We start from the raw sequence: 23,331 nt of genomic DNA, 5'->3' as shown, positions 1-23,331 counted from the left end.
GCCATTAAAAGGAAATGTAGAACGTGCAATATTTCATTCTTATAATAATAAATTGTGCCGATGCAGGATAAGAGAGGCATGAGGGCATGAAAAAATAAATAAATGAATGAATAAACTATGAAGATACGGAGGATGAGGAGCGCAGACACTCTGGTCTAGGAAGTTGTCAAAGCTCCAGGAAGATAAATGTCCTTTATTGACTGCAGGCAGAGCAGCAGAGGCGATCAGTCATGATTAAATGTTTGGAAAGCTTAAGGAAATGGTCCGTTAAAAATCATTTCCAGTCTGCTTTACACTTCCAAAACGCTTCCACAGTCAAGACGATCTGCTTGACCTCACGCAGAGTTCACAAACGTCTGCACTCAAAGAGAATCTGTCTTGGAAATTTGTTGACCATCACTGGTTGTCCATTGAATATCACACTGATATGTGGATTTGTTGATAACACCAAATAAACCCACAGAGGAGACTGTTTTAAAATAATAAACCCATTTGTGTCCATAATTCGAACTTTCCTGATTTTGAAGGTTCCACAATTTTGAAGTTTTAAATCAAACTCAAAATAGGGTTAAATGGCCATTTGAGTGCACTTGGGGTGGGACCCTCAAGGCTCCATCTCAGTACCTTTAGTCAGGGAACATAACTGAACCATAATCCACTGAAATGATATGTTCTAAGCTGTACTGACTCCACACACCCCGTCTCGTCTCCAGGCTTTTATTTTACTGTTCTGTTTAAAACATTCGGTTATGAAAAGGTACAAATACGAACTTTTCACCTGGAAAAACTTATTTAAGGTTCACAATCAGACCTTAAAACCACTGTTGGAGCTTTGAGGGAACATTTACACTGTTTGTACCTTGATAAACAAAAAAAGTACCTGAACAGAACCTTTAATTCTAACAGTGTATATGAATCTTTTTACAATGGTTCTACACCACTGTGCCAAACTCAGTAAGCGCTTTTATTTATTTAATTTCCAGTTAAACGGACGTTAAGTACAGGTTATTTATTTTTCAGCCTCAGAAAAAAGCAGAAGACGTATATTATCACTGTCCAAGGAAAACAAAAATCGAAATGCAAACTTTACAGGAAAAAGCAAAAACACTCTTTACTTAAAATGTAAGTTAATGTAAAGTGATTTTATTATAAGCAATCTTGGAGCCTTTTTAATGGTCAAATCATCATGAAATTTTCACACAATGTACGCTCTGAGAAATAAAGGTACTAAACTGTCACTGGGGCAGTTCCCCTCTTGTCACTGGGGTGGAACCCTCAAGGCTCCATCTCAGTACCTTTAGTCAGGGAACATAACTGAACCATAATCCACTGAAATGATATGTTCTAAGCTGTACTGACTCCACACACCCCGTCTCGTCTCCAGGCTTTTTTTGTTTTCTTTCCTATTAAACTCTTGAAGAACCATTTTTAAGAGTGTAGTGGTGGTTGTATAAATATGGTGTCTCATAAATATTTTAGTGCTCAATTAAATCAGTTAAACTAACATTTAACAGTAGAATGTCCTGCTGTAATGTGGCTGAAAAGACCAGGCGCTTGGAAATCCATCTCCAGCTGGAAGGATTTCCAAATACAGAGGAGAACAACCTCGATTACCATGAGGTCGTGTTGGTACCATTCTTGAACAGATACCAAAACCGAACCAAAATCTGGAACATGCAGGACTAGACGGATGGCCAAAGGAAAAAGCCCAGCTCCATTTTTTCTAGTGTCAAAGATTCTGGTAATTTATGCGGTTTGTAAACCCCTAAAATGTCGTTGTTGGATATGAATGAGTTTAATCTGTTGAAAGTGGATGGAAATGAAACAAGAAGGAGGTTAATGTGTTTTAGTTCCAGTGTAATTTCTGCTGTGCCATTTTTCCACAAATATCTCTCAAATGAACAAACAAAGCTTTGAAGTTTCCGTAAATCTTCTTTGTGACGGCGTAATCACACAATTATTCGTACACAACAGGCCGCTGGTGCTTCTGATGAGGTCCTCCCAGCAGGTGCCGTCTGCTCCATCCGAGGGATTAGCAACCTCTGAGAATTACTTGCTTCAACTGCCTCCAAAGCATGGGTCAACGTTTAAGGCAGAAATGTATTACAAGCGTGACAGTCTTCATTCACTGATCCCTTCACTCCGGCAAACAAACCATAAAGTCTCAAAAAAGCTGGGAATATGAATAAAAGGCTTCAGAATCCCTCGTCTGGAATGATGCATCAACAATCCACAGCGTTCCTCATGCTAAGTCTCAGACTTCCTAGTGTTTGCATTTTAAGAAGCAGCTCTATCGGTTTTCGCATTAGCAGTTTTGTAAATTCCCATCCTCATTTTGCTTCATTTTCAATATAAAGGGATTAGGCTTTTGTTCTGAAGTTTTAGAAGGCGCACACCAAGGCTCATCCAATTAGTAATAGGTGGCTGGGTCCCAATTTAAGACGAAATAAAGGGTCCTCAACTGTTCTGAGTGAAAGTACAAAACACTTTAACCCGGGAAAGAAAAGCCGGTGTGAATACAGAAATGAGGCCGTGGACCTCAGTAATTGGAAACACTGCTATGATCTTTTGCTATTATTTGTAAAAAGCTGAAGGCGCCATCACTCCGGCCTCCCTGTCACTTCACTACCAGCAGATTAGTCCAATGGCTTGTGGTCACTTTGTCCAATCTAAACCATTCTTTTGTTGCTACAAAAGATTCAGGATTTATCAATACTTCGCCGTCAATGGTCCTCGCTCTCAGCTGAAGAGCTAAAGAAAGCCATTGAATAAGGGTGGTCATCAGTAAAAGGCGTTTAAATAAAGCCCAACAATCTGACCACCAGGAGGCTGAGAGAGCAGCGGAATGTCCAGAATGTAGAACTGGACCAAATAAACTGCAGCGTTCGCGATGAAGGACTCATCTACTGTATTAAACAAGCAAAGCGATGAAAGAGTGATTTTGAGCGATCTGTCTGGATCACCAGTGAAGTACAAACTCTGTCTTTTTGTTTAGGAACTTCTAAGGTGGGGGTCTTGGATTCAAATGACCAGGGCTAACCAGGTGGTCTTCTCCAAAGAGGGCTGGTTGGATAAAAAATGCAGAATTAAGTGTCACACATTTTTTTTTAATGAATTCAGTATATAACATATACACTTATTTAAGCTCATCTTAGTATATTCATTATTGTCATTAGTATTATTAGTGGTACACTCTTAAAAAAGATGGTTCTTTAGTAAAGAAAGGTTCTATGTAGAACTATGAACACTTAAAGAACGATTTGCATGATTAAAGGGTTCTTTTCATCATGAAAAAGGAACTTCAGATTGATGGAAAATGTGCTATAGATGGTTGTACATAGAACCCTTTTGAAAAGGCACCCAAAAGGGTTCTTCTATTGTCATAAGCTCTACATTGTAAAAATAGAAGAACAATTTTGGGTGCCATATAGAACCATTTTCAAGAAGGTTCTATATAGAACCATCTACAGCACATTTTCCATCAATCTGAAGAACGTTTCATGATGTAAAGAACCCTTTAAAAATGCAGACTGTTCTATCAATGTTCATGGTTCTTTAGAGAACCATTTTCTTCACTGAAGAACCATGGGCCTCATTTACCAACCAAAAACCCACTTCTGTGGGGTTTGTTCTTAGGTAAGAACAGAATCTACACACACTCAAGAGCACAAAGCTGAGAACAGTTCTGCGCTTTAAGAACACGTCATGAATCTGACGTAGACTTTTTCTTCTCAAGAACACATTTAAGAACAAACCCACCAGTGAACCTACACGTGTCTTCTCAGTCTGGTTCCTATCACTGGTTCAGACACAGCAGTGCTGCTGGAGTTTTTAAACACCTCAGTGTCACTGCTGGACTGAGAATAGTCCACCAACCAAAAATATCCAGCCAACAGCGTCCTGTGGGCAGCGTCCTGTGACCACTGATGAAGGACTAGAGGATGACCAACACAAACTGTGCAGCAGCAGATGAGCTATCGTCTCTGACTTTACATCTACAAGGTGGACTGACAAGGTAGGAGTGTCTAATAAAGTGGACAGTGAGTGGACACAGTGTTTAAAAACTCCAGCAGCACTACTGTGTCTGATCCACTCGTACCAGCGCAACACACACTAACACACCACCATCACATCAGTGTCACTGCAGTGCTGAGAATGATCCACCACCCAAATAGTACCTGCCCTGTGAGGGTCCATGGGAGTCCTGACCACTGAAGAACAGGGTAAAAGGGGGCTAACAAAGTGTGCAGAGAAACAGATGGACTACAGTCTGTAACTGTAGAACTACAAAGTGCACCTATATAGTAAGTGGAGCTGATAAAATGGACAATGAGCGTAGAAACAAGGAGGTGGTCATAATGTTATGCCTGATTGGTGTAGATTACAGATAGTAAAAATCCGTCTGTGGGCTTTAGTTAAAGCGTCAATACAGAAATACATATATAAACATGCATCACTGCTCTTTTTCTCCGTCTGTGAGACGTTTAAAGCTCTCTACTTTGGTCATTTTGTCAGATGATTTCTACTTTCTAACCCCAAACAGTCCAACTTGCAGCCCTTTCACCTCAAATGCAGATGAACTGGTTTATCTGAGAGCGATACGTCTGTATCTGTCCTGAAAGACTGTCTAACGAGGTTTAATGAAACGTGAAATGATGCTGAATGATGGACGCATGTTCATAATGAAGCCTTGGTCTGAGTGAAGCTCTCACACAATCCATCACAAGTGGACCTTATAAAGAAAAGACAGACATTTTGCATAAAGGATGTAAAGAGAAATGTAATAAGAAGCTGAGCACTTGCTATGATGGGCTTCCCTTATTAGAAGATGCTTAAGTTAGAGCAGATAGGCGGTGAGATCTAATGAAACCGTCCACTAATGGCCCTTCAATTTCCTCCTCCATTATATAGACACATTGTATCGCAAAATAAAGGTTTTGTTGTTACCAGTGTAAAGGATAATACCTTCATATGTCCTGTGAGATCTGAAGTAATTGTCACATCTCTTCATCTATATGGCTGAAATGATCATATTAAATTCAATCTTTTGAATGTAAAGGTTCCTAAAATGTTGTTTGTTTTGTCCAAAGATGTCCACTCTTAGCCAAAAAGGTTCTATACTGTACCTTTAACAAAAGGTTCTTTGACTTGTAGCAGAGCGCTTTTTTGATGCTATACAGAACCATTTGTAAAAAGATTCTTCAAAGAACCACATAAAACACGTTTTCCATCATCGAGGAGAACCATGCAACCATGAAAAGAACCATTTTATGCACTCAAATGGTTCTTTGAGTGTTTCCTTTGTATATAACTGGTACCTTTGCTAAAGAACAGTTGAAGAACCACTTTTTTAAAGGTTCTTCAGACAACCACAAGTGTTTTATTTATTTATTTTTTCCTTATGGCATCACAAGTGGTCCATATGAATACATCCTTCTGTGTACATATATATATATATATATATATATATATATATATATATATATTTACTAACCACTTCATTAAAATCAGCTCCACTTACTATATAGGTGCACTTTGTAGTTCTACAGTTACAGACTGTAGTCCATCTGTTTCTCTGATACTTTGTTAGCCCCCTTTTACCCTGTTCTTCAGTGGTCAGGACCCCCATGGACCCTCACAGAGCAGGTACTATTTGGGTGGTGGATCATTCTCAGCACTGTAGTAACACTGACGTGGTGGTGGTGTGTTAGTGTGTGTTGTGCTGGTCTGAGTGGATCAGACACAGCAGTGCTGCTGGAGGTTTTAAACACCTCAGTGTCACTGCTGGACTGAGAATAGTCCACCAACCAAAAATATCCAGCCAACAGCGTCCTGTGGGCAGCGTCCTATGACCACTGATGAAGGACTAGAGGATGACCAACACAAACTGTGCAGCAGCAGATGAGCTATCGTCTCTGACTTTACATCTACAAGGTGGACCGACAAGGTAGGAGTGTCTAATAGAGTGGACAGTGAGTGGACACACTGTTTAAAAACTCCAGCAGCACTGCTGTGTCTGATCCACTTGCACCAGCACAACACAGTCAGTGTTACTGCAGTGCTGAGAATGATTCACTACCCAAATAGTACCTGCTCTGTGGGGGTCCTGTGGATGTCCTGACCACTGAAGAACAGGATAACAAAGTATGCAGAGAAACAGATGGACTACAGTCTGTAACTGTAGAACTACAGAGTGAGACTATATGGTCTGCAGTTTAGAAAAGAAGATACAAGAAAAGAATGAGATCGGTTGGTGTGTGTGTGTGTGTGTGTGTGTATATATATATATGATATATATATATATATATATATATATATATATGGCATATAAAATGTTAAATAAACTACTAACTTCTCAAGGGTGTCTTCTTCACTGTTGTTCAGCTACCCACCGCTCACTGCTGTTTAATAAAGGACCAGTAAATGACTCGTAATGTGCCTGTATGATAAATCAATTGCATTTTTAATTGTCCCACATCTCCATGGGAAACATACCACACCCAATCAGCGTGCAGTTGTCCCCTGGAGGCAGATCAAGTGGCATTTAAAAATTCACTAGCAAATTCATATAATAAATCATAGAGCCTGGGACGAAGGAGAATTATAAATCAATCTGCACTCTGTTACGGAGGAGAAGAAAGGCTGGAAATCCTGTTTCAGAGAGGAAAAGGAAGCAGGAGGGAATGTAGCTCCTCCTCTGAGGAGATATAAAGATCATACGTTCATTTACTCTACAGCACTGTGACTCTGATGAACTGAACGCTTCACTCTGCGTGTGTTTCATAGTAAAGCTTTCATAAACGTCTAAAGCATTTCTTCAGGTTTCAGCATGGAAACAGTAACGTAATGGAAACATTTACTAAACTGTGCAGTTAGTTAAGCTGGATTTGAACGTTGTTCAAAAAACACCATAATCTCAAATTTATTGTCAGTTTGCATTTAGAGTTTCAATTAACTCATAAAATAAAAACAATAAAATAACTAAAAAAAGTAAAAAAGTGTGCGTGTGTAAAATTTGAATTACGGATTATTAAAATAATAACCATTGTTTTTTTTATCAGCTTATACAGTGTAGATTGAAATACTGTAAGTCAGACTCAAGAAGGTATTTTATTTTAATATTTTCAGTTTTGGGATCACCAAAGATTATAAATGATAAATAACATACTGTCTAACCTTTCATTTTTACAGCTTCCCACTGATCTGATGAAGCTTATACTTGTAGTGGATGCATAAATATACAGTGCTGTGCAAAAGTCTGGGGGTATCTATAGAAATAATGGTAACACTTTCTAATGTCACCTTTGTAAGCATCTATAAACACATTCATAACATGTTATAATGCATTCATAAGACATTATAAACAAGGCTATAAATATTTATAAAAATGCATTACACGTTATAGCCATGTTTATTATGCATTATGAATTGATAACATAATGCATAAGTACTGTTCTTAACACATTATAAGAGCTCATAAGTGGTATTTGTCCGCTCTAAGTAAAGTGAAGCGTACTGTACTAAGGCCTCCTCCAGTGTTAAGAGTGAGGCTTCAAGTTGAAGTATTTACTGAAGGATTTACTGAAACAGTAAAACATACACAATAAAGCACATTACAGGCTTCTTTGGCACTGACAGTATAACATGTTATTAACACTATTTATAATGCATTATATTAACAATTCATAATGTATAATAAACATGGCTATAAAGTGTAATTCAGTGTAATTCTTTTTTATAAATATTTATAACCACACTTATAATTCCTTATGAATACATTATAACTTGTTATAAATGTGCTTATAGATGCTTACAAATGTGACATTCATAGAAAGTGTTACCGAAATAATATGTAGGTCGTGTGTTAAATTGAATGCATAAAAAAAAAACAATTGTGCACTGAAATTTGCCAAACAAATGCCATGTTTAAGTTTACTTATTTACACCCAGAAAATTAATTTGACCTGGATGTTTCCATGCGACTGAACACTGTTAGTAATAAAGGTTCTGTTCAGGTACATTTTTCATTCATCAAGGTACAAACAATGTAAATGTTCCCTCAAAGGTACAACAGTGGTTTTAAGGTCTCATTGTGAACCTTAAATAAGTTTTTCCAGGTGAAAAGTTCGTATTTGTACCTTTTCATAACCGAATGTTTTAAAACAGAACAGTAAAATAAAAGCCTGGAGACGAGACGGGGTGTGTGGAGTCAGTACAGCTCAGAACATATCATTTCAGTGGATTATGGTACAACCACACATTTTTTTATATTATTGTTGTTTAAAACATTCAGTTATGAAAAGGTACAAATACAAACTTTTCACCTGGAAAAACTTATTAAAGCTTCACAATCAGACCTTAAAACCACTGTTGAACCTTTGAGTGAACATTTACACTGTTTGTACCTGAACAGAACCTTTATTTGTGTATATGTAATTGCATAACCTAAATAATTTCCACATCTTTCTTGTCGGAAGTCCTGAATTTACAATTACCATCAAACACCTAGTTTATCTAAACAATCCTTAATTAAATTATATCAGGATATGGAATTCTAACTGTATTTTACTAGCCTACACATTCAGAACTTTACTGAAAACAACACATCCTTGCTATATTTTACTGTTTATTTGTATTCATTCTAGTGCTTTGCTGACAGAAACCTCATTGTTCCAGTCTGCTCTTTTCTTTTCCATGTGGTTCTGCTATGCTGAAGTACTTTAACATGCTGCAGAGTTTTTTCTACCATGTTAAGAGTTAAATCTTTCCGCTCCTCTGTGCTACACATATATCTTCTTGCCTCATGTGGATAGATGTTCTTGCTCTAAATTGGGTGGAGTATTAAAGCCTAGATCTACCTTTGCAAATGTATAAATTATTGATAGTCATGGGAGGAGACTCATCCACTTTCTCCTGACCTTCACTGCGCTAAAATTGGGTTTTTAAGGGCCCATATTTTTCCCTTTTTTTGACAAAAGAAGGTCGTCAGAACCAACGTTTAGTAATTAGTGAAATCCTATGCCCTTGTGAAGGTCATTTTAGCAGTATTGACGAGAAGACTTGCTTAAATTTTTGGTCAGATCTGCTCAGATGGGCAGGTTGGTACAATGGATCTAAATCATTTTTGCTAATATGTCCAAATGTATGTGAATTGTTTGGTACCTGACTATTTATTGTTTAGTTTTATGCAGTAAATTGTTGAAAACTTGAATTAATATAGAGTTTAAATAAATCTTCATTGCAAAGTGCAAATCAAACATTGCAATATAAAAACACTCATTTTTTTAGTGTTTGCAATCTGTTTTGTTCTACCATTCCGCATTCACTGAGTGTCCCCATGCTGTATTCCCTTTGGGGACGTCTGGAAAAAGTTCAATCCAAAATCAGTCAATCTCGGTGTAAAAGACCAGGCTGAGTGGCAGATTGCACCTTTTAATGACCATAAAGAAGCACACCAGTGTAGTCTAATCCTACATGTTGCAGAGTTATTGACTCTATATCTGACTGCATAACTGTTGACTGCATATTTGATGAGTTGATTTGAAAAACGGACAAACTAGCCCTGGTTGCCAGCTCCTTTTCCGGCCGAGTTTTGAAGCCCAAAATGATTTCTGACATTTCACAAACAACCTGTGAACCAGAAGCCTCCAGAATCTTTTCATCAAGCAATGTAAATGTCCAAAACACTTCATAAAAACACGGCGGCCCTTGTCACTTTCTGTTTCTACCCTGCTGCGCGTGTTTGATATGTTTGATGGATCTAATCTTTAAATCCTGTTACATTTCTGACCGTAGTGAATTACGGACCAGCTGGAGTTGAAAGGCTCTTTAATACAGTGCGCCAGCTCCTCTGCTGTTATTCTGCAAATAACTCCTCATATTCAAACCTCAGCTCCAGAAAAGGTAGGACAGTTTGTCAAATGCAGACAAAAAGCAGTGATTTGCAAATTGACCTTGAACTGTATTTAAATGAAAACAGTAAAAAAGACATTTTACTTCATCAACTTCATTGTTTTTTGTGAATTACACTCAATCGGAAATTGACGCCTCCAATAGAAAGCTGGAACAGGGGCAGTTTAAGACTAGGATCGCTATGAATGCTTGTGTGATGCATGTATTATGCTTGGGTCTAAAAAGACTATCCAGGAAAGGCCTAGTCCTCTATGAACAAGAATGGGTTCACCACTTGACCAAAAAATGCCAACTTTGCCAAAACTACATCAGTGAATAATCCAACACTTTAAAAACAGAATGTGAAGAACACTTTTTCTCAAACAGCGATTGCAAAGATTTTAGGTATTTCACTCTCTACAGCAAAAAAATGTCTTCAAAATATTGAGTGAATATGAAGAAATTACTTGAAATGATGCATTTGACCCCACAGAGGGCGCAACATTACAATCCTGTTTCTGTGATGGAGATCACCACATGTACAAACCGCTGTCAGTCAACACCATCCATTCCTGCATGTATAAACTCCAGTTAAGACTGTACTATGCACAGCCATATTTCAACAGCTTCCAGAAACACCGCCGATTTCTCTGGACTCAAGCTCATCTGAAATGAACTGATGCTCAATGGAAACGTGTATTGTGGTCAGACTGTTGGAAATAATGGATGTTGTGTTCTCCAGGCCAAAGAAGAAAATGACTATCCAGATTGTTACCAGCCTAAAGTTCAAAATCCAGCGTCTGTCACGGTAGGGGGGGGTGTGGGGTGGGGGGGGCGCATCTTTAAATGCACTGTTAATGATGAAATATATCTACAAATTTTGGGGCAATGTGTGCTGCCTTCTAGATGATGCCTTTTTCATGGATGTATATGCTTATTTTAATATGACATCAAGCCACATTCTGCATGTGCTACAGCAGCATGGCTGAGTAATCAGACAGTGCTATACTGGCCGGCCAGCAGTCCAGACCTGTCTAAAATTGAAAATGTGTTGACCAAACATAACACACAATGAAGGCCCTGTATAGTTGCATAGTTTGAAACTTTTAGAATGGAAGACTGGCAAAAAATCTGATTTTAAAACTGGATCAGTTGGTGTCTTCAGTTCCTAAGTGGTTGTTAAGTGTTGTTAAAAGGAAAGGTGGTATAATACAGTAATGAATGCATCAGATTTAGAATGACAAAACAAAAACAGCCAAAAAACAAACAAAAAAAACAATAAAGTTCATAGTAAAATAGTAAATAAAAAGTTGATTTTGTACTAATTCAAAATTTATTAGAGATCAAACAGAAGTGACTTATCACTGCTTACTGTTTTTCTTAGTATTTCACACACTGTCCCAATTTTTTTGTATCCAGATCGATGTTAGTCTGGACAGCAAAAAACACATAAAATCTGATTGTTGCAAATCAGATCCAAACCACATTTGGTGGTTTGAAATGCGACTCCAACTAGATGAATCAGACAGGAATCAGATTTCTGCTTTACAACCAGCCAATAAACTCACAGAAGAAGACGTGACGTAAACGTAACGTAGAATCAAACTTAATGCTGCAGATTTTTTTTTTTTTAAAGCATCGCGTCACTTTGTCACGCCTTCCTCTGGATCCATCAACCTAACAAACTCCAACTCACAGAACACTCTTGGAGATCACATGACTGATCCACAAACCACAGCCAATCGTTGTTCCCTTTCTCAGGAGTACTGATTTGTTGCACCTGTTTCATTTGTCATATGACTAGGAGTAGTTAGTATTTAAAGGCCTGGCTTTGGTTAGGAAGCTGCGAGGTATTGCTTCATTTTCCTGACCTTTTGTGCATTGGACTGTATTTTCTGAATTTATGACTCTGCCTTTTGTTTTTGCCCTTTTTTTCTTTGTTCTTTTGTATTGGATTGTTTTGGAACTGACCCACACCTGTTTTCTGACAACGAGCTTGGATTCCGCGTTAATCAGTAAAGCCTATATCAGTGAGTGTCTGATCAGTTCCGTGGCATTACACTTTACCTGAAAATATAAACATACATCATCTAGAAGATGATGAATATTTAAATCCTTCATTTCGTCAAGCATGTATTTGGTTTCAGCGTCGCCGTGAGACGCAGCAAAACACTTTTGGAGTGACGCTGAAACCAAATACATGCTCACTTATTTCCGGTACCGCCATCTGTTTTGCACATGCTCAGACTGAGAAATCTGAAAGAAATCAGAGTAAGAGTTTACAGCACTGAGCTAAAATCCAGCCTCTTTATCAGATTTCTTAATCAGATTTCTAGACCTTACTCCGATCTAAGAAATCGGCGTGCTGTTTACATGACCATTTGAATAATCAGATAACTGCAGAAATCTGATTATGATTGGATTATTGAGTGCATGTAAACACACTCAGTGTGTCATTATTAAGAACATACACCTTCTCTGCTATTGAAAGGGATGTTAAAGTCTGCTTAAATGATTAATTATTACTAAATGGATATTGTACTACTATGTTTTAATAATAATAATGGTAACACTTTCTATGAATGTCACCTTTGTAAACATCTAAGCATTCATAAGGCATTATAAACATGGCTATAAATATTTAAAAAATAAAAAAAAGCATTACATCTTATAGCCTTGCTTATTATGCATTATGAATTGTTAACATAATACATTTTAAGTACTGTTCATAACAAATTATGAGAGCTCATAAGTGGTATTTGTCCGCTCTAAGTAAAGTGAAGCGTACTGTACTAAAGCCTCCTCCAGTGTTCAGAGAGAGGCTTCAAGTTGAAGTATTTACTGAAGGATTTACTGAAACACTAAAACATTCACAGTAAAGCACATTACAGGCTTCAAATGTCAGAGTTTAAACTAGAGCTGCCATCAGTGTTTTACCCAATGTGGGAAAGGTAATGTTCACCACCGTTAGCTTGGTACTTGTCTTTACTTTACGCTCTCCAAGCTGGGACTGACAGTATAACATGTTATCAACACTACTTATAATGCATTATATTAACAATTCATAATGTATAATAAACATGGCTATAAAGTGTGATCCAGTGTAATTCATTTTTATAAATGTTTATAATCATGTTTATAATGCCGTATGAAGGCTTTATAACATGTTATAAATGTGTTTATAGATGCTTACAAACGTGACATTCATAGAAAGTGTTACCATAATAATCAATGCAAATGGTTTCAGAAGAAGTAGTCTTAGGTTAAGTGCCACTCACACTGTGAGTTACGGTCAATTGTGCAGCAGAACTAGAGCAGAGTGAAAGCTATTATGACGACCCAGAGACAAATTTGAGTGATTAGCTGATTTGCACCATTTCTTAATCACTCCTCCATGTTTTTGCTAAGTCAATACCTCATTAGCCACACCAGGTGTGGCCAAAAGTCGGAAGCCCTGTGGTTCATCACGAAGCGAAGAGACGATCACAGTGAAATCAGGTTTATAGAGGTTGAACAGACGAGTGAGTTTGAGGGGGAAATGTTTCATCACATCACACGCTGCAGCTTTGTCTGATTCATTAACGTCTAGGTCAGGTGAGGCAACCCGGAATCAATCATTTCCTCTTCTAATCCTGTGTTCCTTATCTGTGATGGATGGATTTTGTCCTCCAAATGCTTATAAATACATTACCAGCCCTAATCACCAAAAGACTCCTGCTTCCTCCGCTTATTAGTCAGAGAAAGGACAGCCGCGATGTCCAATTCCGTTTCAGAGCAGGAGGAATGATATTAGAAACCGCTGAAACAAATTCAATCGCGGCCTTCCCAGAATCTGTGCATTGAGGTATTGAAGATTTGGGGCTTTTAACAGCCAGCCCCACCCTATAAACCCAATCCAAAAATTTGGTTCTGATCAGATTTAACCTCCCCAAACACTAGATACATGCACGGTTATCTTCCTTGTTCTCTATTGTAAATAATTTCTAATATCTCATTTTCGTTCGCGAAAGTAATTCCACCTAAGCTCATTGTAGAGGGCTGCAGTTTAATTTTCATCTGAGACTAGACAGGAATAATAATGGATTGGCAGTGGCTGATGAATCATCGGGGCTTGAGGTGGATTAACCCGATGTTTCTGCGGTGCATGAGGTATTTACTCAGAAGACAACAAAAGAAATCCCTGTGCGGGGATCTCATTAGGATTCCTCAGGGTTATTTGAGGGGTTATGACAGCAGGTGTCTGTAGTGCATGTTCGTTTTTCGGAGAGCATGAACAGGTGCGCTGCTTTATGAGACTTCCACTGACATTCCTCATTACTTCATGCGGTTCTAAGCTTCAGTCAACAAACAGTACAGGACAAAAGTACAGCCACATTGGTACACACTGCATAACAGTGGGGAACGCTCTGGGCCTTCGAGGCCTTCGGAGAAGATCTAATGATTTTGGTCCGAGTGACGCTGTACCTTTGTTTATTTTCTTAAAACTAATGACTGACATTCCTTTTTCTACCAGAATAATTATAAAACTATCAAGTGTTTCAGTAATGACTGTTTCGGTGACAAACAAAAACTCATGACCTGCAAACACAGCTTTGAACAGCTGTTCACACAGAATCATCATATTTTTCACTAAAACACAAAAATGTTACTTAAATATAGAAAATATCATAATTCTTAATGTTTCACACTGATTTTCAGACTTTGGGACACGTTTACTTCAAAACAATGGGATCTAACTGCTCACCATGTGGCCATGAGGGACAGGGATGCAGCCTCACTTTCTGCTGTAAAATGCAGGGGTGTGGCTAAAATAAGGCCCCGCCTACAGACTGAAACTTTGTGTTTCAGTGTTTTAATTAAAAATCAAACTCGTTATAAATTTAAATCTTTCAATCTCACTTGTAATTCAAAGAAACACAAGAAAATGTAAATATTATTTTCATAAGTGTAAATATAGGGTTTAGGACAGACACAAAAGAAAGTTCCCTGTAAATGATAAATTTGTATGTATTTACATTATTACTATCTCTATTAATGTCTTGGGTTTAAATAGATCAGAAGAAAATCCTTGTAAATATCTCAGATCAATTCTTCATTGGCTTGTTTTCCCACTGTGTGAGCAGTTTGAATAATTCAGTAGGTGTTCCATATAAAATAACTCCAAATAAACTGTGAGCATATTAAAATCACGCTGTGTATTGTTGTAAAGTGAGTTTACTTTACATTTATCCTTTCTTTCATCCACAGTGGGAATCAAAATAAGTGTTATCTGGTAAATGTCTGCATGTAAAGAATTTCTGCAGCTCGAAATAAAATGAAACGCTCAGTGTGAGTCTCATAAAACACTTTATGAACAACCGACAGCTGCTTTTACATCGAGCAGCACTTTAGTTTTTGTTCATCTAAATGCAGATTTCTATTAGGGAGGCGTTCGGTGCAAAGCTTCTTAATGTCGGAGGTGAAGATTAATCACAGCCACTCAGACAGGAGAAAGTTGTGTGCTTATGTGAAGCTTAAAGAGAGTCAATATCAGATTTATTAAGTGTTCTTTCAGGAAATCTCTGAAGGGTTCAGTAAATTCACTCTGACACTGGTATCAGAATTCAGAGAGCTCCCGTTACAGCGCCCAGCATCTTCACCGCCAACAACCGAAGACCAGCAAACACACAGTGACTTTCAGAGAAGTGCTTTTAGAGCATGTGAAAGTGACCTCATTCAAACAAACAAACAAACAAATAAGCAGAAGATAAGAAAGAAAAAAATCTTTCTGAATAAATTAAATGGATTTTCAAAAGAAAGAATGACCAGCGTCCTCTCTGTGTGGAGTTTGCATGTTCTCCCCGTGTCTGTGTGGGTTCCCTCTGGGTTCTCCGGTTTCCTCCCACAGTCCAAAGACATGCAGTCAGTCCAATTGGACACACTGAATTGCCTCTATGTGTGAATGTGTTTGTCTGTGCGTCCACTCTATGATGGACTGGCGAGCTGTCCAGGGCGTTTCCTTCCGCCCAATGACTGCTGGGATAGGCTCCAACTCTCACCACAACCCAGAAGGATAAGCGGTTTAGAAAGTGTGTGTGTGTGTGTGTGTGTGTGTGTGTGTGCGTGTGTGTGTGTGTGTGTCTGTGTGTGTGCGTGTAAAAAGAAAGCAACTAGATTTATTATCTGTAAAAATAAACAAACAAATAAACAACAAATAACCAGAGAAAGTCGTTTCTATGAGAATAAATTAATTTAATTAAACTTTAATTTTAATTAAACCTTTATTATGTAATTTTTAAAAAGAGAAAACTTTGACTTTCTGTAATTATGAAGAAAAAATGAATAAATAAAATAAATAAATAAAAAGTTTGATTTCATGTGTATATTGACTAGACCTAAAAAAAGAGAAATAACATTTATTGTCTAAGAATGAATTCATAAATTAATTATTTGAATAATTATTTTCCCTTAATTAATTAATAGATGTATGGATGAATTAATGAATTGATTGACTGATTCATTGATTTGATTAAATATATTTTAACTAGAGACAATTTGATATATTGTCTGAATGAATGAATAAATATGAATTTATCTCACATCCATTTAATAATTAATTATTGAATTAGATTTTAGAAACATTTCAAGATTTTATAAAACAGAGAATCATATGTGAGAATGAATGAATAAATGAATGAAAATGAAAAAAAAAAAAAGATTACTTTTGATCATGATTACATTTTAACCAGCGTGAAGCTTTGATTTATTACCTGAATGATAACAAACAAACAAACAAACAAATAAGATGTGCTTCTTGCCTGTGTCTGGTTAAGATGTCCATTTGAATTTGCTGACCTCTTTTCCAAAGACCTTTGGTCAGATCTCAGCTCTCTGAATGTCAGTTCGTGCGTTATGACCACAGGGTGAGTTTACTTGCATTCAGAGAAAGTGTTTAGCTGCTCTGTGTAGGTTTCAGCAGGAGTGGTGGGGTCAGCTTTCTCAGAAATAATGTACATTAAGCTGTAGTGGGTCGCAGTGGTCATTCTATTGAGCCTGAACTGCTGTCGTTACTGTTTTACCCCTGAAATCATTAGTGTCATTCGCTTATCTCAGCTTCATCACTGAGGAAAGACAGATGAGTATAGATGGGGCGTGTGATCTGAAAGACTGACCGTTTCCCATGACAGGTAATTAAGCTGACCATTCATTGACGTGTTCATGCATTTCTGTTGTTGGTCAAGCCTTACTGAACGCTGGTAAACATCCAAATTCCTCATGTGGTCGAATGAATAATGTAGCATATGAAGAACATAAAGTAAAGCTCTAGTAAGAACCCTAAACTCAGTATAGAGTAATCACATAAGAAGAACCTTCAAAAGGTTCTTTACACTCATAAACAATGAAGGTGCTTTAAAGTTGAAATAAAGTTGTTTAAAGTTGAAATAAACATGGTACGGACTCTAAATGTAGGTATTGTGATATAAACTGAGTCTGTTCTACAGTTTCTCATTAGGCTGAATGAATAACTGACTCTAAATGTAGGTATTGTGATATAAACTGAGTCTGTTCTACAGTTTCTCATTAGGCTGAATGAATAACCGACTCTAAATGTAGGTATTGTGATATAAACTGAGTCTGTTCTACAGTTTCTCATTAGGCTGAATGAATAACCGACTCTAAATGTAGGTATTGTGATATAAACTGAGTCCGTTCTACAGTTTTCAGAGGTTTTGCTCACATAGGAACAGAATACATTTCAGTTTGTTTATTGAATATTATAGATTAATGCACTATAATCTAAATTCCTTGCTAGATGATCTGCTGCTTCTGTGGCAATTGTCATTATTTTTAAAAGAGCAAAAGGTATTAAAAAAATTCAGCAACTGTGATATTTATAGTCATCATCTTCCCTTGTAGTGTATGAATTTCTTTGATATGGTATTTCTCTCTTCTGTGTTTGTATTGCGACTGTTTCATAATTTCATATTTGGCTAAATGAGAAATCTGGTCAACAGATTGGCTATATGCTAATTACGTTACCATTAAGACAAGCTTTACTGTTGTTTAAGCCAAAGCTTTAAACATTGCATACTTTTTAATATTACGTACTGTACACATTCCCCATTTACACTGCTGCTTTTAATCCAAGCATTAATTTTGTACGCTGATTATAAAGCATTCATAGAGTTGCTCTTGCAGTGAGAATCTTTCTATGACTAAGTCAAAATATCCAGAACTGCAGGCTATAAGCCTGGAAATCTGTTTATACCTCACACCAGGCCACAGAGTGCAGCCTCTCCAACAAGGCCGAAACCTCCCTGACACTGTGAATACATTTCATATTTTGGAGTTTTATACATTCCAACACACGCTAAACTTGTTTCTGTCACAGACACCAGCAAGCAGAGTACAGCAGAACAAATAAAGACCATGAAGCTAAAACACACATTTATGAAAGCAAAATTTAAACACTAAAAAATGTAAAAATACTGTAGCGTCCTATGGCTATTCATACAACAGTTGGTTAGAACGCAAGCTGATTGGTTGAGAACTGTGCTGTTATTTCACCATAACATCACAGGTTTTTTCACGAACACTGTATCACTTCGCTGAGACGCCGTTGCTAAGCAACGACTTTGACAGCTGTAGGAGACGCTCAAGATATTTAAAAGTTTTTACTTCTTACTTTGCCACAAACAGAAAATGGATACTTTTAAGATCACATTTGACCGACAGACGATTGGTCGGACTCTGAAGATGAGACGACACTAAATTCCCAAACTGTCAGTTGGTCTGTGTGGAGCTGGAGAACGAACTGCCGGCTGTGCAGCGAGTGGGCGGAGCTCATTGCTTTGACGTAGCAACAAGCTGTGTGTTAAGAAACTATAGTTTGGTGAAGGAACTGCGAACATTGAAACATATTAAACGCCGCGTTCACGGCCCAGTTTATTAATTTATTACTTTATTTATTTAACTATTGTATAAAACACTCCCTTTCGTGTTCTATTGCTTAATGAACATGCAAGTCATGATGCTTTATTAAAGGGCTGTAATCGGCCACAGCCACGCCGTGCAATAAGCAAGGCTTTTGGCTAACAGCTCGCTCTGCATTAAGCTCATGTCATTACTCTAATGACTGACTCCCAGTTCCTGTCTGCCCTGGCACACCACCCTGCCACCCTCCCACCCCCCACCTTCACTCAGAATAAACCCAGAGACTAAATGCAGGAGAGCAATGCAGAGAATAAACATGTAGAACATTTCTTATACACACTACAGTAGCTTTCATTTGTGGAGGAAACAATTTGAGTTAAAAGAACAACAGTTATACTGCAAAAAAAAATATATCTCATGAAGTATATCGATATATCAATATATCAACTATTGCTCATTATGAGAATGTTAAGAGGTTTTAAACCTATTTCTAGACATTATTTCTTGTGTAAATGGTGATATTGCGGTGTCAGTATACAAGAAGACATGGAAGAGGCCTTCGTTTCTGCTAGTAATTTATTATTTATAATTATATTAGTAATTTATTATTATTATTAATTATTTAGTAATAATTATAGTCATTTTTAATCGAAAATCATGGCTTAAACATTTTTAATGTGAAATAATATATTAATTTCCTGAACAAAGAATAGCATAAAACATTTTAACACCGCTGTTACATTTTTGGGAGTTTTTGAACTCCATTTATAGAAGTTCAAAATGGCGCCTCATGTAGGTTGATGACGTCAGTGAGTGTGAACAGCCAATGAGCAGCTCCGCTCGACAACCAATCAGCAGGGATGCCAACTAATTAGCTCTCAGTAGCAGTAATGCCAAACAATCAGCTCTCAGTAGCAGTAATGCCAACCAGTCCGGACTTAGTAGCAGTAATGCTAACCAATCAGCACTCAGTGGCAGTAAAACCCATTTGCTGTACAAAAAAGGGAAACATACAGGTGAGTTTTCTTTGCTTTTTTAGTGAAACACATCCTTCTACTTTCTAAAATTAAAGGAAAGTTCTGGGTGAGTGATTAGAAATTATTTTAACTTTTCATTTTTAGCCATTTAGCTTCATTCATGTTTTGCAGTCATGTTTTTGATATAATGGGGGAAATAGGAAGAGGCCAAACTCCTCATAAACTGGCTGTGGTAGGAGTAAGGTGGTTGCTACACTACTGCTTCGGTATCCCAGGTGGTTGCTAAGGTGCTGTTAGGCCGTTGCTATAGTGAAAAAAGCACAAGCATCCTATTCCGATATGGGCGGCACAATCCTGAAATGTTTTGCGACTCTAGCATCAAATCTGTAGGAGGTATGGTTTTTGACCATAGAATAAGAGAAATCAAAGCCAACTTAATAACGTTAATACTTTCATATTCACATAATGATATTAGATATGTTTTTAAGATATGGATTTAAGATGATTTCACTCAAAAAGAGATTCTTTCCTGCAGTGTAGCAGAAACCCACCCAGGTGTCATGTGAGACATAGAGTCTGTGGTGATTTCGGAGCAGAATTGTTTGAACAGCTCAACCTGCACTTGCTCTTTTGTTGTTTTCTCATTTTGCCATCAACCTCGTTTGCACTTGTCAAACAACTCAAGGGGCTCAAAGTGCTCAGCAAATCCCTAATGAGCAAAAAAGAGCAGAACGGAAACAGGCAGAATGGAGGGCGAGAAAAATAATGCATCAGTTCGAAAGGATAAAACGGCTAAGGCGGTTGAGCGAGGGGATTAGAGCGTATCGTTTCACCGCAGGAATCTGACAACATTGTCAGCAAAAGTCCTCCGCTAAAACTTGGGTGTCGCATAGAAAGAAAAAAAACCTCTCATGCAATAAAGTTTTTCATTAATTCTTTTTTTGTCGTTCACTTTTTTCTTTTTTTTCCCCAGTACAGAGCGGTTAACCTGCTGCCTCCCGCTCGTGTCTGTCTAATTGGGTCTTCATCACTCTCAGCAGGGCGCCGCGGTCCTAATTACAACAGCTGGGGCTGCGGAGGGGAGGATGATGGGAAATGTACCTGAGAGTCTCCTGAGAGGAAGTTTTATGTACATGAATTAGGTTATAGCCCTAAAAAAGTCTCTCCAACATGGTGAGCACATTTTTATTTTATTATTTATTCTGGAGTCGGATGAATCTGTTAGGATTCTACATGATTTAACTGTTTTCACAGCAGCCATAAATGCAGTTTCTGCCTGCTCTGACGTCCCTCAGTTGTTGATGGAATATATTTTTGATGGTAATATGTATGATTTACAAAACCAGAACTGGATTTATCTCTTTGTAGGTGAGCAAACAAGTGAGCAATTCTAAAAGTGTAGCTACTGATAGTGTTTAAATGCTGTGTGTTTACTGGGTTATTCTTTTAGGATCGTTTTATATGAAGAAAACCGCAGTTGTCCGTTTTTATCTCAGCACGGCCGTCGTTGTGGAGAGGTGTGAATAGTTTCTCACAGTAGGGGGTTCTTACTCCTCCCCTTTCACCCCTCATTGCTCGCTAGCAGCCAGATTTACAGTGTCAGAATTGTTCACAGTGGTGGTGATAGGAACCAGACGTCCACGTCTAAAAGCTCCCTCACAGAAATTCATTACATGAAATGGTTGTGAATGTACTTGTTTTATGATTAAGTTTTTGGGTCAAAAACATGTTTTTAAACTCCATTTATGGTGGAGGGATACATGCAGGCTGTTGTGAGGCTAAATAGTCTCCAAAGAAAACTTATTATTTCAGATTTTCCACTGTTGTCCATCATCAACACTCCATATAAACTCAGAAGACTCGTGTAGGTTCACTGGTGGTTTTGGATAGTAAATAAAATGTCTATATTTGTGTTGTAGTCATGGCGACCCCTGATTCCTATCACCACCACTGTAAAGACAGAGTAACAGGGGATAAATATTATATTTCATTAAATTAATGAAAAAGAATGAAGATGTTGGTAACACTTTCTATGAATGTCACCTTTGTAAGCATCTATAAACACATTTATATCATGTTATAATGCCTTCATACGGCATTATAAACATGATTATAAACATTTATAAAAAGGAATTACACTGGATTACACGTTATAGCCATGTTTATTATACATTATGAATTGTTAATATAATGCGTTATAAATAGTGTTAATAACATGTTATAATGTCAGTGCCAAAGAAGTCAGTCCCAGCTTGGAGAGCGTAAAGTAAAGACAAATACCAAGCTAACGGTGGTGAACATTACCTTTCCCACATTGGGTAAAACACTGATGGCAGCTCTAGTTTAAACTCTGACATTTGAAGCCTGTAATGTGCTTTACTGTGAATGTTTTAGTGTTTCAGTAAATCCTTCAGTAAATACTCAACTTGAAGCCTCACTCTGAACACTGGAGGAGGCTTTAGTACAGTACGCTTCACTTTACTTAGAGCGGACAAATACGACTTATGAGCTCTTATAATTTGTTATGATCAGTACTCATAATGAATTATGTTAACAATTCATAATGCATAATAAGCATGGCTATAATGTGTAATGCATATTTATAAATATTTAAAGCCATGTTTATAATGCCTTATGAATGCATCATAACATGTTATGAATGTGTTTATAGATGCTTACAAAGGTGACATTCATAGAAAGCGTTACCAAGATTTTTGTGCAAGATGACATTTTTTTATGAAAGCCATCTGTGATACAAACGAAAATGTGAATGTTCTTTCAAGCACCTGCCATTTGTGAACAATTCAGCTGAAAGTGTTATGAGTGTAAATGTTACAGCTTACCTCATTGGCGGAGTTAATTGCTCTGAGGGGACGTATTTATATGCAAAATTTTGGCACTTCTGGTCTAAATCAATGTGTTGTTGATTTTCTAAGTGTAAATTAGTCAAAACATCCTCTACTGCACACTTCTGCACATTTTAGTACACAATTGCTGTTCACTTGCTGAATTTAACATTTTGGAGAAAAATAAAGTGTAAAAATGTGGCCTGTGCAAAAGTTACAGCACATTTAATGCTATGTTTTATGTTGAACTCGGCAAATAAACAGAAATTTTGCTGAAAAGTTTGCAATAAAATGTCATATTTAAGTGTTTTTCCTGTAGAAGGTGTGTTAACTTATTTTCAGTTAGAAAATCAACAAAACTTAGTTTGACTGGAAGTCTATTTTGATAGTGCCTGCATATTTTTCTTTGTTGAAATGTAATGAAATAATCAAAACACACTCCAATATAGAACATTTGTGATTTCCGCTTGGTTTACTCGCTGCATGCACACTTCGTCTTGCTTATTGCTCGTATTCTCAAACTTAACAACACTATCTCAACAGCACAAAAGCTAATAGAGCATTCAGATTTCTCCAACAACCACCTCACTGAGGTCTAGACTGGAGCTGTTTCTGCTGTCTGTAAGTCAAAGCAGTGATACTCACTAACACAGATTGCTCAATAATTTCTAAGGCTACAACTTCTGACACCTCACCATTTCAGA

Source organism: Colossoma macropomum, unplaced genomic scaffold, assembly GCF_904425465.1.
Source record: "Colossoma macropomum unplaced genomic scaffold, Colossoma_macropomum, whole genome shotgun sequence".
Lineage (NCBI taxonomy): Eukaryota > Metazoa > Chordata > Actinopteri > Characiformes > Serrasalmidae > Colossoma > Colossoma macropomum.
This window is presented reverse-complemented; position numbering follows the sequence as displayed.